The 14,281-nt window shown below is 50.1% G+C and overlaps 1 protein-coding gene across 1 annotated transcript in view; it reads right to left on the bottom strand.

The window, feature by feature from the left end:
* GEFmeso (Guanine nucleotide exchange factor in mesoderm) overlaps positions 1-14,281 on the bottom strand; it is a 75,190-nt gene that overhangs the window by 56,523 nt on the left and 4,386 nt on the right. The gene's annotated exons all lie outside the window — the stretch shown is intronic.

Below are 14,281 nucleotides of genomic sequence, written 5' to 3'. Positions count from 1 at the left end.
ACGTGGACAATAGTAGAGGGGCTGGTCCCAAACCTGCACACAGAAATAACATCACATGAGACCAGGAGGCATGGCAGGATGTGCAGAATACCCCCGTTGAAGAGCAGAGGTGCAACAGGTACTCTGGGAGAGAACTCTATCAACATGAGAGGCCCGAGACTGCTCGAACCCTGCTGTAGAGCGACCACAGGAAGATGGCCTTCCCTGCAGAGGCAACTGGAACCCTGCCAACCCAAAAACGACACACTAGATCAAGAACTTCCCGACAGGTAATTCCCCTGACCATGACCTAGCCGGCTGCCCCCTGCCCCCCTCCCTCACACCTCACAAAGGTCCCGCACCTCACAACTCCTCCTCCGCCGCTGCTCCTACACTTGACAATGACTCATAAAATTAGTCGCCTGGGCCCCGCCTCATTATACGGGAGGGCGGAACCCCTGTTCCTTCCTCACCTCTATGCCTTGGCTAACAACTAAAGTGCTACCCGAACCTTCATGGAACTAGGAGGGGGGGTTGGGGGTCTCACAAGGGTAACTAGGGGGCGCAGGGGGATTGTTGTTGTTGTTGTTATAGATTCAGCTACTCGGAACAAGTTCCAAGTAGCACAGGCTATGGTGAGCCCGTGCGCAGGGGGGTAACAAGACTATTATATATATATCTAGGAGGCTCACACTTGTGAGTCTGGGACACACTCACCAAACGCTGTTGAGTAAGAAGGTGAGGCAGAGTGTACTCACCGCCCCTCACACCAGCCAGACGGACATAGTGAGGATGCTGTCTCATAGACGAGATGAAGAGGGGGAGGGAGATGAGGGTGCTGTGTAGGGTGGAGACAGACAGACAGACAGACAGCGGGTGAGGAACTGTCTTGGGGCCAACCCACTTACCTGGAAAGACAAAGAAATCTCATTAGTAACCTGCGACACCTTGAAGGAGTACATTATATACAGTAAGGTTCAACACAATATATAATTCGTCTACACTTCACACATTTGAATAGTTTACTAATTCGTAGGATTTTTTTGCGGATTGGTGGATTAGGTACAGAAAGTGAGGTATTAGGTGGAAGGATTGGACCACAAGGGGTAATACGAACCAGGGGTATGACTGGGTATAACGAGCCTCAACCAGTGGGTATGTGGGGTATGTCCGTGCCCTGACCCCCCCCCCTCTCTTACGCCGTGTCTTGCCCCACCACTTATCCAATTATCCACTCCCACCAGCCCGCTCGTATCCATCCACATCCGCTTATCCAACATCCCGAGATACTTTTAGCTATGAGATCAGATGGGGGTGGAGGGGGGAGGGGGGGGGGGGGGGAGGGGAGCGGGTGTGGGGGGGGCAGCGAATCCCCCAGCACAAGGGGTTACATATCCAACATATTAGGTAGATATATGGTAGCCTCCTGCGTCACAGATACTGTAGTTCTGTATTGTTACCTAGCAGTAAAATAGGTACCTGGGTGTTAGTCAGCTGTCACGGGCTGCTTCCTGGGGGGGTGGAGGCCTGGTCGAGGACCGGGCCGCGGGGACACTAAAGCCCCGAAATCATCTCAAGATAACCTCAAGATAGTCCCTCCGTAACTCCCTCAGTTGTGGTGGTAGGGTGTGTGGGTGGGGTGTGTGGGTGGAGGTGTGGGGAGGTGTGTGGAGGTGTGTGTGGGGGAAGGTGTAGGGTGTAGGACCGACCCATAAGGAAGGTCACGTCTTGTGAGACAGGAGCCGAGACAGCTGGCGTCTACCTTCACCCAACCATTGACTGACAGACACCTACACAAGGTATACACACCACAATAACTTCACATTACTTTACATTTAAACAAACAGCTTTTCGTAAAATAAAATGTCCCTCTACGCCATCTAAAAATTGTACCTTAGAATAGTACTACTTCACGAAATAATTATAATATAATTAAATTTTTGATAAAAATTAATAAATTTTGTTAAGAAAATATAATTCTCAAACGACCATTCTTAGCAATAAGTACTTTTACAAATACATATATACATATATTTGACTTGTACCTGGATGGGGCTTCCGGAGTTGTACTCCCCGAGGCCGGGCCGGGCCAGGCTGACTTGTGATAACTTGCTCCAACAGGCTGTTGCTGGAGCGGCCCGCAGGCTCACATACCCACTACAGCCTGGTTGGTCCGGCATTTGCAAGAACTTGTCTAAATACTTCATGAATACATCCACCTTTGTTCCAGCAATATTTCTAATGCTTGCTGGGAGTGTAACGGGGGGTGGGGGGAAATAACTCTATCTTGTCCATTATTCCACCCCCCAGTTAACTAACGAGGCCGGGGGAAACAGCTCTCTCTAGTCCGTTATCCCGTCCCCAGTTAGCTAACTATTCTAGAGCACCCTCCAGAGTTCCTAAGGCAACCTCTCTCGTTCAACACCTTGTAACCTAGGTATTTGACTACCTAGGTGCTACGACTACAAGGCGCCGTCACTTGATCAGTTACCCGAAACTCCAGAGAGAACTCTAGAATACATAATCACTGCCACAAACGTATAAGAGAAAACGAAAGGAAAGAAATGAATAGTGAAGTAATTAGTGAGGGTTTGGGGTGAGAGGGAGAGAGGTAGGAGGGGCGAGGAGGGTCATTAGTTGAAAGTGAGAGTTTAGAGAGGGGTGGAGGGAGAGGTGTAGATAGGTAGAAGGAGAAGAGTAGATAGTAGAAGTAGAAGAGTAGATAGTAGAAGACGAAATGCTGCCACCATCCATTCATGATCATTACATACAAGACAAGGAATGGAACTTGCCTGTATCACAAAATTCTCAAAGGATGTTATCATGAGTTCATTATTAGTATGTTCCCTCTGTACCATGTATCAACTCCAAACATGTACTCATTTATATCATGAACCCAGTAACCACTGAGGCTTTCTCAAATCCTCAACTCAAAGCTCTAGGGCACAAAGTTAAACACAATTTAAATAATAAATTCATAATTATATTTCACATGAAGTATCATAATATAAGTAATCCAATTAAAATGTTAAAGAGAGTCATCATCCAAGAATTCGAGAACCCTACAACTTGACTGCCCCTGATCATCACACAACATATGTAAACACGACCAAGTCACCTTAATGCTCAACTCACCAAGTGTCTCTGCCTATAGCTGGATAGAGAGGGGGGGGGGGTCTGTAGTTGACAGAGACTCCCGCCCTGCCGGCCGACAGCCTCCCTGATAGGGCTGTCTTCTCTCTGCTCTCCTGGCTCGTCTGCTGCTCTGTCTGTTAATGCTCCATGCTGGATAGCTCTCCGAGTTTATATTGGGGAACCTAGTAGCTAACTCCGCCCACAAGTAGATAGCCTCCGGCACTACCAAGCCACTCCTCAAACGTCGGCATGTTTGAAGGCTACCCGGCTCCAATTATACGCTTAGCGGAAGCAAGGTGAAATTATCATGATCTGACCTCAGGTCACTTGGGGTCATTAACGGTTAGAGGTGTGAGATCTCAGGCAGACAACTGGCGCCTCTCAGATCCTTGTCTGTGACTCGTGTACTCTATATATATTTTAAATAAACTAACCCAAACACTTTTACAGTGTTACATCTCCCCTTCTCCCCGAAATAAAGTTTTTGCAACACTGCTAAAGCAAGCTAGCTGTGTGCAACAACTTTATTAACGAAAAAAAAAATACATCCTAGCTAAACAAATATACATCATCCTACTCTAAAAAAATGAAATATATAGACAGACGTCCATTGTCTCTGGCTGGGCGACGTCACTGCTTGGTCTTGTAGATAATCCTGTACCACATTTCTTCAACACAACTGCCTCCGTCGCTTCTCCGTCGTTAATGCACAACAACCCTTGGTCAACCCGAAAGCCGTTACTACTTGAACTGCGCACAGGACCGTGGAATTCGGTTGTCCCAGCTGATCTGTAATTGGCCCTACGTCAGTCACCATGAGAGACGTATATTGGGGTTCTTCACAGCTATAGGGACTACAAGTTTCGAGACCTTCATATAGTTGCCAACAGTAGAAATCCCATCCTACTCTTCTTCCTCCCTGTTGCTCCAGTACGCCTCCTTCAGAGAGCTACTTCTGACAGCCACATCAAGTCTGCATGACACAGGAAGAATCACTCAACAGAGCTACCTGCTTGCAGGAGGGGCGGCCAGTCAAGGCAAACGATCCTGTCTTGCAATTACGCTCCATGCAATGATGCTGACACCAGCAAGGGACACTAGGTATCATGTCTCACTCAGCTTGTCTTATCTTCTCTTCTTTCTTCTCTCTTCTTTCTTCTCTCTTCTTTCTTCTTTCTTCTTTCTTCTTTCTTCTCTCTTCCTCCTCCCATGGGTCTTAGACAAGCGACCTGGGGTCCATTGGGGGTCTGTCCGTCCTGGGGTCCATCCTGGGTAGACCGATGTTGGTGGGACAGACTGGAGTCGTTGTTGCTCCTCTTCCATCATTACTGGGTCGTCTGCAGAACGACCTGGGGTCCACTGGGTAGACCAATGTTGACTGACCGAGAGGGCTGCATCTTGGGGTCCCCTGGGGTGGTGATGGTGGTGGAGCCGTGACCTCCAGGTAGTGGGCTGGTCGTGGTGGTGGTGATAAACGCCCCTGAGTGTGGTACACAGCAGCCGTCTCCCTCTTCTGTATATGCGTCGCGCCTCTCCTCTGGCTCCCACCTGTGAATTGAACATAAAGGCGACAATACCCGTGTTCCATGCTGTTGTGTGACCCTGTAGTTTGTATAGGGTTACACAGTTATATCATAACGCTCTCCTCCTGGCAACAACTACACTTCAATTTTTTTTTTAATAATCCAATTAACTCTGAATGATATTGACTTGGTGGAACATAAGACAGTAACAGAGGAAAGTTAGAGAAGAGAGAATAAGGTCATCACTACCTTTAACTTGTCACAAAAAAAAAATCAACACTAATAGACAAAACACTAGCCTAAACTTAACTGTACCGTTCCTAATCTTAAGTACATAATTAACCATTACTCCCACCCTTAACCTACAGCCACCTACGTGACCCAGAGTGTCTCCCTAGCTTCTCCGCCGGTCAACAACCCCAAACTGTTGCCACACCTGTGACCAGACTATCTAACGTCGAGCGTCCCCAACGTGAAGTCTACTGACATACTAAGGCTCCCCCTAGCATGCTGTACAAGACCAGTACACCTCGGGTTATTGCGTTCAAATGGAGTAAAACAGTCGATCGCAATAATCTGAGCAGAACCACTACTTAAAAACTACACCTGCCACTCCCCACTGACCTGGAGACCAGCGGTGGCTGGGTGTCCCCGTGGGACATGCGAGGTCACCTGTCACACTCAGCTGACCTGCACTACCAACACCGCTAAGTTCCCAAATCGCCAAATCTTATTACTAACATTAATCACTACACACGCAAGTTCTGGTGAACATTCCCTGAACTACACAAAACTCACAAAATCACTAAACACAACATCAGAGAATCACTATCTCCTAACCTGAAAAAAAGTTCGCTAAATCGCGAATAATAAACACCTGTCAATCTCCCTGATAGCGCCTGAGCGGCAAAAAGACACGTGGGACTGAACAATGTTCAAAAGAACACCAATACCTTAAACATTGTTCAACACCGCTGCCATCATTGTAACGGGGGGTGGGGGGAAATAACTCTATCTTGTCCATTATTCCACCCCCCAGTTAACTAACGAGGCCGGGGGAAACAGCTCTCTCTAGTCCGTTATCCCGTCCCCAGTTAGCTAACTATTCTAGAGCACCCTCCAGAGTTCCTAAGGCAACCTCTCTCGTTCAACACCTTGTAACCTAGGTATTTGACTACCTAGGTGCTACGACTACAAGGCGCCGTCACTTGATCAGTTACCCGAAACTCCAGAGAGAACTCTAGAATACATAATCACTGCCACAAACGTATAAGAGAAAACGAAAGGAAAGAAATGAATAGTGAAGTAATTAGTGAGGGTTTGGGGTGAGAGGGAGAGAGGTAGGAGGGGCGAGGAGGGTCATTAGTTGAAAGTGAGAGTTTAGAGAGGGGTGGAGGGAGAGGTGTAGATAGGTAGAAGGAGAAGAGTAGATAGTAGAAGTAGAAGAGTAGATAGTAGAAGACGAAATGCTGCCACCATCCATTCATGATCATTACATACAAGACAAGGAATGGAACTTGCCTGTATCACAAAATTCTCAAAGGATGTTATCATGAGTTCATTATTAGTATGTTCCCTCTGTACCATGTATCAACTCCAAACATGTACTCATTTATATCATGAACCCAGTAACCACTGAGGCTTTCTCAAATCCTCAACTCAAAGCTCTAGGGCACAAAGTTAAACACAATTTAAATAATAAATTCATAATTATATTTCACATGAAGTATCATAATATAAGTAATCCAATTAAAATGTTAAAGAGAGTCATCATCCAAGAATTCGAGAACCCTACAACTTGACTGCCCCTGATCATCACACAACATATGTAAACACGACCAAGTCACCTTAATGCTCAACTCACCAAGTGTCTCTGCCTATAGCTGGATAGAGAGGGGGGGGGGGTCTGTAGTTGACAGAGACTCCCGCCCTGCCGGCCGACAGCCTCCCTGATAGGGCTGTCTTCTCTCTGCTCTCCTGGCTCGTCTGCTGCTCTGTCTGTTAATGCTCCATGCTGGATAGCTCTCCGAGTTTATATTGGGGAACCTAGTAGCTAACTCCGCCCACAAGTAGATAGCCTCCGGCACTACCAAGCCACTCCTCAAACGTCGGCATGTTTGAAGGCTACCCGGCTCCAATTATACGCTTAGCGGAAGCAAGGTGAAATTATCATGATCTGACCTCAGGTCACTTGGGGTCATTAACGGTTAGAGGTGTGAGATCTCAGGCAGACAACTGGCGCCTCTCAGATCCTTGTCTGTGACTCGTGTACTCTATATATATTTTAAATAAACTAACCCAAACACTTTTACAGTGTTACAGGAGGGTGTTGAACAGCTGTGGACCTCTGATGTTCAGTGTTCTCTGATTGTGCCTATGGCACCTCTACTCCTCACCGGTTCTGTTCTGCATTTCCTTCCGTATGTTTCGCTCCAGTATGTTGTTATTCTACTGTACAAATTTGGGACCTGGCCCTCCAGTATCTGAACAAAGAACACTGTTCTCTGTTCACCTAAGACTAGGGCAGTAGGCGGGGTGGAGAGAGCTGGAGCTCACTCCCAGAAGACACTGATAGGTAAGTACAGAATATAATGAACACTGAGCGTTGAGTGATAGGCCACGGAGACCTTGTGTCTGTCGTAGGTACGTGACCTCCCCTTCCCCATCTGGTGGTGGTGGCGGTACTTACCTATCACCACTTACCTAATCCTATCAGTGACTAGGGAAGACAGGGCTAGCACTCTGTGCCCCACCTCCTTGTCTTGTTCTACCTGTCACGTTACACCTTAACAATTCTAACGTTCAAATTCTTTGTCAAATCTGGCCTTAGAGTTGTGGCTGGAGGCGGCTTCCACAACTTTCTCTTTCAGTGCATCCCGCGTGTTAACTCCCCGTACAGGGCACGGGGAGTTCCGTCCCTTCAGCTCTGGGTCTCCAGCTTCCACCTGTCTCCTCTTGTCCTGTTTTCTCTCGGTCTGGTGGTGGTGGTTCCCGAGTAATATTGGCGATCAAGTAGTAATGGCGACAGACAGGTAGACAGAGAGATAGACAGGAACGCGTACACCGCACCTGCTAACTAATAATTAATTACCGTCCGCTGGTAATTACACCTTCCCCTAGTAATAATGAAGGAAGGGGATTACTGGCCACCGTGGGAACTAGCTAGTGACCGAGCCTGAGGATCTTGCCGTATCTACACGGATCTTCCGTTCTTGTCCCACCTGCGATTAGCGATGCAATTTTGCATACAATTATAGCGATTCGCCGATAAGGATATCATGAATGATGTTTGGTGATACGTGTGTTGTGTTTAGGGACGGGGTTATGGCGCTTGCTTGATACCTGGTTGATGGGGTTCTGGGAGTTCTTCTACTCCCCAAGCCCGGGCCAGGCTTGACTTGTGAGAGTTTGGTCCACCAGGCTGTTGCTTGGAGCGGCCCGCACGTTTACATACCCACCACAGCCCGGTTGGTCCGGCACTTTTTTTTTTAGAAAACAGTCTAGTTTCCTCTTGAAGATGTCCACGGTTGTTCCGGCAATATTTCTTATGCTCGCTGGGAGGACGTTGAACAACCGCGGACCTCTGATGTTTATACAGTGTTCTCTGATTGTGCCTATGGCACCTCTGCTCTTCACTGGTTCTATTCTGCATTTTCTTCCATATCGTTCACTCCAGTATGTTGTTATTTTACTGTGTAGATTTGGGACCTGTCCCTCCAGGGTCAGGTCCCTGACTTTTTCCAGACAATCTACAGAGCTTTTGTTAGACCAATACTGGAATATGCAGCACCGGCTTGGAATCCACACTTGTGAAACATAACACTAAATAAAGTAAATATTTGAACAAGACTGATGTGAACACTAAGAGGACAGAACTATGGGCTGGCCTAAGGGGCCGGGCTCGGGGAGCAGGCGAACTCCAGAAACCATCCCCAGGTATGATCCAGGTATGGTGATAATTTACGAGAACTTAACCTCACAATCCTGGACGACAGTAGAAACGGGGGGTGGGGGGATATGATCGCAACATACAAGATACAGAAGGAAAAGAACAATGTGGGCAAGGACAGTCTCTTTAATCTGATAGAAAGCACGACAATAGAAGTTAAGGCTGGAAACTCAAATAGTGGAAGAAATGTAAGGAAATACTGGTTCCTTCTGATCCACACGTGGAATGCTGTGGAAGCCTTAGGATCCATCTCAATGTGGAAGCCATCGCCTTAAAGTTGTGAATGTAGAAGCCATCGCCTTAAAGTTGTGAATGTGGAAGCCAACGCCTTAAAGTTGTGAATGTGGAAGCCAACGCCTTAAAGTTGTGAATGTGGAAGCCATCGCCTTAAAGTTGTGAATGTGGAAGCCAACGCCTTAAAGTTGTGAATGTGGAAGCCAACGCCTTAAAGTTGTGAATGTGGAAGCCATCGCCTTAAAGTTGTGAATGTGGAAGCCAACGCCTTAAAGTTGTGAATGTGGAAGCCAACGCCTTAAAGTTGTGAATGTGGAAGCCAACGCCTTAAAGTTGTGAATGTGGAAGCCAACGCCTTAAAGTTGTGAATGTGGAAGCCATCGCCTTAAAGTTGTGAATGTGGAAGCCAACGCCTTAAAGTTGTGAATGTGGAAGCCATCGCCTTAAAGTTGTGAATGTGGAAGCCAACGCCTTAAAGTTGTGAATGTGGAAGCCAACGCCTTAAAGTTGTGAATGTGGAAGCCAACGTTTTAAAGTTGTGAATGTGGAAGCCAACGCCTTAAAGTTGTGAATGTGGAAGCCATCGCCTTAAAGTTGTGAATGTGGAAGCCAACGCCTTAAAGTTGTGAATGTGGAAGCCAACGCCTTAAAGTTGTGAATGTGGAAGCCAACGCCTTAAAGTTGTGAATGTGGAAGCCAACGCCTTAAAGTTGTGAATGTGGAAGCCATCGCCTTAAAGTTGTGAATGTGGAAGCCATCGCCTTAAAGTTGTGAATGTGGAAGCCAACGCCTTAAAGTTGTGAATGTGGAAGCCAACGCCTTAAAGTTGTGAATGTGGAAGCCAACGCCTTAAAGTTGTGAATGTGGAAGCCAACGCCTTAAAGTTGTGAATGTGGAAGCCATCGCCTTAAAGTTGTGAATGTGGAAGCCATCGCCTTAAAGTTGTGAATGTGGAAGCCAACGCCTTAAAGTTGTGAATGTGGAAGCCAACGCCTTAAAGTTGTGAATGTGGAAGCCAACGCCTTAAAGTTGTGAATGTGGAAGCCAACGCCTTAAAGTTGTGAATGTGGAAGCCATCGCCTTAAAGTTGTGAATGTGGAAGCCATCGCCTTAAAGTTGTGAATGTGGAAGCCATTCACAACTCAACTAGACGAAAACAAAAAATTGTGAGAGTATTTACATTACAAGACAACAAGTACAAGGCCAGTAGGCGGGGTCGTACACAGCTGCACCCCCATTCTGGCCGTAGTCGCTGATAGGTAACTACTACTACTACAGTCCACTGCTCCTCAATAGTCTCCTGGTGGCCCTAACGACCATCATCTCTGACCATACCCACGTCTTGGAAGAAAGGGCAACGGGGCAGCACGAGGTGCCAAGGTCTTCAGCTCTGGCACTGCTCTGGCTCCAGTGTCTCCCTCCCCCCTCCCCCCTCCCCCCTTCCACGTGCTCTTTCTCTCTCTCTCTCTCTCTCTCTCTCTCTCTCTCTCTCTCTCTCTCTCTCTCTCTCTCTCTCTCTCTCTCTCTCTCTCTCTCTCTCTCTCTCTCTCCACGGCATACATTGACCTGGTTCCAGAGACGGGCAGGCCGGTGGACGGTCAGGCTGGTAGGTAGGCAGGGTGGTGGACGGGCAGGCTGGTAGGTAGGCAGGGTGGTGGACGGGCAAGCTGGTAGGTAGGCAGGGTGGTGGACGGTCAGGCTGGTAGGTAGGCAGGGTGGTGGACGGTCAGGCTGGTAGGTAGGCAGGGTGGTGGACGGGCAAGCTGGTAGGTAGGCAGGGTGGTGGACGGTCAGGCTGGTAGGTAGGCAGGGTGGTGGACGGTCAGGCTGGTAGGTAGGCAGGGTGGTGGACGGGCAGGCTGGTAGGTAGGCAGGGTGGTGGACGGGCAGGCTGGTAGGTAGGCAGGGTGGTGGACCGTCAGGCTGATAGGTAGGCAGGGTGGTGGACGGGCAGGCTGGTAGGTAGGCAGGGTGGTGGACGGGCAGGCTGGTAGGTAGGCAGGGTGGTGGACGGGCAAGCTGGTAGGTAGGCAGGGTGGTGGACGGTCAGGCTGGTAGGTAGGCAGGGTGGTGGACGGGCAGGCTGGTAGGTAGGCAGGGTGGTGGACGGGCAGGCTGGTAGGTAGGCAGGGTGGTGGACGGGCAGGCTGGTAGGTAGGCAGGGTGGTGGACGGGCAGGCTGGTGGACGGGCAGGCTGGTGGACGGGCAGGCTGGTGGACGGGCAGGCTGGTGGAAGGGCAGGCTGGTGGACGGGCAGGCCGGTGGACCGGCAGGCCGGTGGACGGGCAGGCTGGTGGACGGGCAGGCTGGTGGACGGGCAGGCCGGTGGACGGGCAGGCTGGTGGACGGGCAGGCTGGTGGACGGGCAGGCCGGTGGACGGGCACGCTGGTGGACGGGCAGGCTGGTGGACGGGCAGGCTGGTGGACGGGCAGGCTGGTGGACGGGCAGGCTGGTGGACGGGCACGCTGGTGGACGGGCAGGCTGGTGGACGGGCAGGCTGGTGGACGGGCACGCTGGTGGACGGGCAGGCTGGTGGACGGGCAGGCTGGTGGACGGGCAGGCTGGTGGACGGGCAGGCTGGTGGACGGGCAGGCTGGTGGACGGGCAGGCCGGTGGACGGGCAGGCCGGTGGACGGGCAGGCCGGTGGACGGGCAGGCCGGTGGACGGGCAGGCCGGTGGACGGGCAGGCCGGTGGACGGGCAGGCTGGTGGACGGGCAGGCTGGTGGACGGGCAGGCTGGTGGACGGGCAGGCTGGTGGACGGGCAGGCTGGTGGACGGGCAGGCTGGTAGTCAAGCAGTCTCTCACTGACTCAAGCAGTCAATCGCTCACAAGTGAGTACACCCACTCATTCTCTCTCTCCTTCACTCTCTCCAACACCTCCTGCTCCTTGTGAGGTTCTCCGGGTCAACCCTCCCCCTTCCCCCGAGTATTTCCCTCACTGGAGGTCAACCTCGGGACCCAGTGAGAGTTCACAGCAGTACACTCAGGTTCCTTCTCGACCCACAATCGGGAATTCAGACTTCGAATCCTCAGTGGGGACAGAAATGGTTGGGCCTATCACCTAATGCCCCTGTCCACCCTAGGAGTAAACTACGCTTACTCTACTACTACTACGCTACTACGTAAGTTCACTACGTTCAAAATAGTAACGGGAATTGACAAAATTGACGAAGAAGAATTGTTGAAACCTGGAACTTCAAGAACAAGAGGTCAAGGAGTCAAGCCAAGGAAACACAGATGTCGAAAAAGCATAAGAAAGTTCACTTTTCGCAGAGTAGAAGACGATTGGAACAAGTTAAGTGAGAAGACAGTTAGTGGCAAGACTGTCGGTAGTTCCACGGTGTCATAGGGCAGAGTGCTGGGAAGACGGGACACCACGAACGTAGCTCTCAGCCTCTATCATAGTCACACACACACACGGACCCAAGAGCCGAAGCTCAACCCCCGCAAGCACAACTAGGTGAGTATACACTGGTAGTCGAGAGCAACCACTCAATTATAGACCCATATCATTAACAAGCGTGGTAGTCAAATCACTGGAAAAAATATTTAAATCCAAATGGATATAATAACGGGCAGACAGTATGGTTTTTCGAACAGGAAGATCCTGTGTAACAAATCTACTTAGGGTTTGTGATTAGAGTTAAGAGCCACAGAGCCACTTAGAGCCACAGAGATACCACAGAGCCACTTAGAGCCACAGAGATACTACAGGATAGCCACAGAGATACTACAGAAAAGAGATGGTTGGGTTGACTGTCTATCTGGACCTAAAAGAGGCTTTTGACCAAGTCCTACACAACAGCCTGTTCTGGAAACTGGAACATGCTGGAAGGGTGACAGGGAGACTTCTGACATGGATGAACATTTTTCTGACAGCCAGATGAGGGCAGTAATCAGAGACAATGTATCTGACTGGAGGAGTGTTACCAGCGGAGTACCACAGGGTTCAGTTCTTGCACCAGTAACGTTCATCGTCTACATAAACCATCTATTAGAAGTAGAAAGGGACTTATCAGGGGAAAGCCCCAAGCTATTACGACTATATAGCACTTGGAAGGGGTCGGGATAAGGATTTGGGATGGATCGGGGTGAAGGAATGGTGCCCAACCACTTGGACGGTCAGGAATTGAACGCCGACCTACATGAAGCGAGACTGTCGCTCTACCGTCCAGTCCGAGTGTGTTCTACCAGAAGGAATCCAGAAATATATGAATATGCGGATGATGCTAAGATACTGGGGAAGACAGAAGTCGCAGACGATTGTAATGCCCTTCAAACTGATCTAGATAAAATAAGTGCTTGGAGCGTCAAGTGGCAAATGGAAGGGATTTTATGGCAGAGATGCCTTAAATATATTAGAACATTTTCTTCTGCAAACAGAGTGGCAGACGGTTGGAACAAACTAAGAATGTTGTGGAGGCCAAAACCGTCATTAGTTTCAATGTGTTATACGACAAAGAGTACTGGGAAGAATGAACATAGTTCTCCTCTTGTAACTACACTTGGATAATTATACTTAGGTACACACACACACTTTCCAGTAGACAGCCGGCGGCTAGAAAGGTGGGGCCCAAGAGCTAACGTGGAGCTGGAATCGAGCCGGTGGTACGCTGCTTGTTTACATTTATGGTGAGAGTTGTGGCGGGGATAACCTGGGGTTGCTGCCCCCCGGCCGGCGTGTCGAGGGGTGACACTTGGGGGGATCTTGTGGGGCCGCAGGTGTTGTGGGGCCGCGGGTGTTGTGGGGCCGCGGGTGTTGTGGGGCCGCGGGTGTTGTGGGGCCGCGGGTGTTGTGGGGCCGCGGGTGTTGTGGGACCACATGAGACCAGAAGACATGGCAGGATGTGCAGAATACCCCCGTTGAAAAGCAGAGGTGCAACAGGTACTCTGAGAGAGAACTCTATCAACATCAGAGGCCCGAGACTGTTCAACACGCTTCCACTACACATAAGGGGCATAACTGGCAAACCCCTCACAGTGTTCAAGAGAGAACTGGATAAACACCTCCAAAGGATACCTGATCAACCAGGCTGTGACTCATACGTCAGGCTGCGAGCAGCCGCGTCTAACAGCCTGGTTGATCAGTCCAGCAACCAGGAGGCCTGGTCGACGACCGGGCCGCGGGGACACTAAGCCCCGGAAGCACCTCAAGGTAGGTAAGGTAGCCGCGGGTGTTGTGGGGCCGCGGGTGGTGTGGGGCCGCGGGTGTTGTGGGGCCGCGGGTGTTGTGGGGCCGCGGGTGTTGTGGGGCCGCTGGAACAAGTGTTAACAGGAAGTTGTTTGAGGAGACTGAATCAAGTGAGACGCTAGTGAAGTGGCAGGTCTCAGAGTCAGACAAGACGTGGATGCAGAGGACCCGGATAGATGGTGGACTGAGTGTGGGTTGTACAGCTGGTTGCTGCGCCCACCCACGCCCACCCACGCCCACACACGTCCCTGCTCACCTTAGCATG

The sequence above is a fragment of the Procambarus clarkii genome, chromosome 40 (assembly GCF_040958095.1).
Source record: "Procambarus clarkii isolate CNS0578487 chromosome 40, FALCON_Pclarkii_2.0, whole genome shotgun sequence".
Lineage (NCBI taxonomy): Eukaryota > Metazoa > Arthropoda > Malacostraca > Decapoda > Cambaridae > Procambarus > Procambarus clarkii.
The sequence above is the reverse complement of the archived record's forward strand: the minus strand, read 5'-3'. Positions and strand labels throughout refer to the sequence as shown.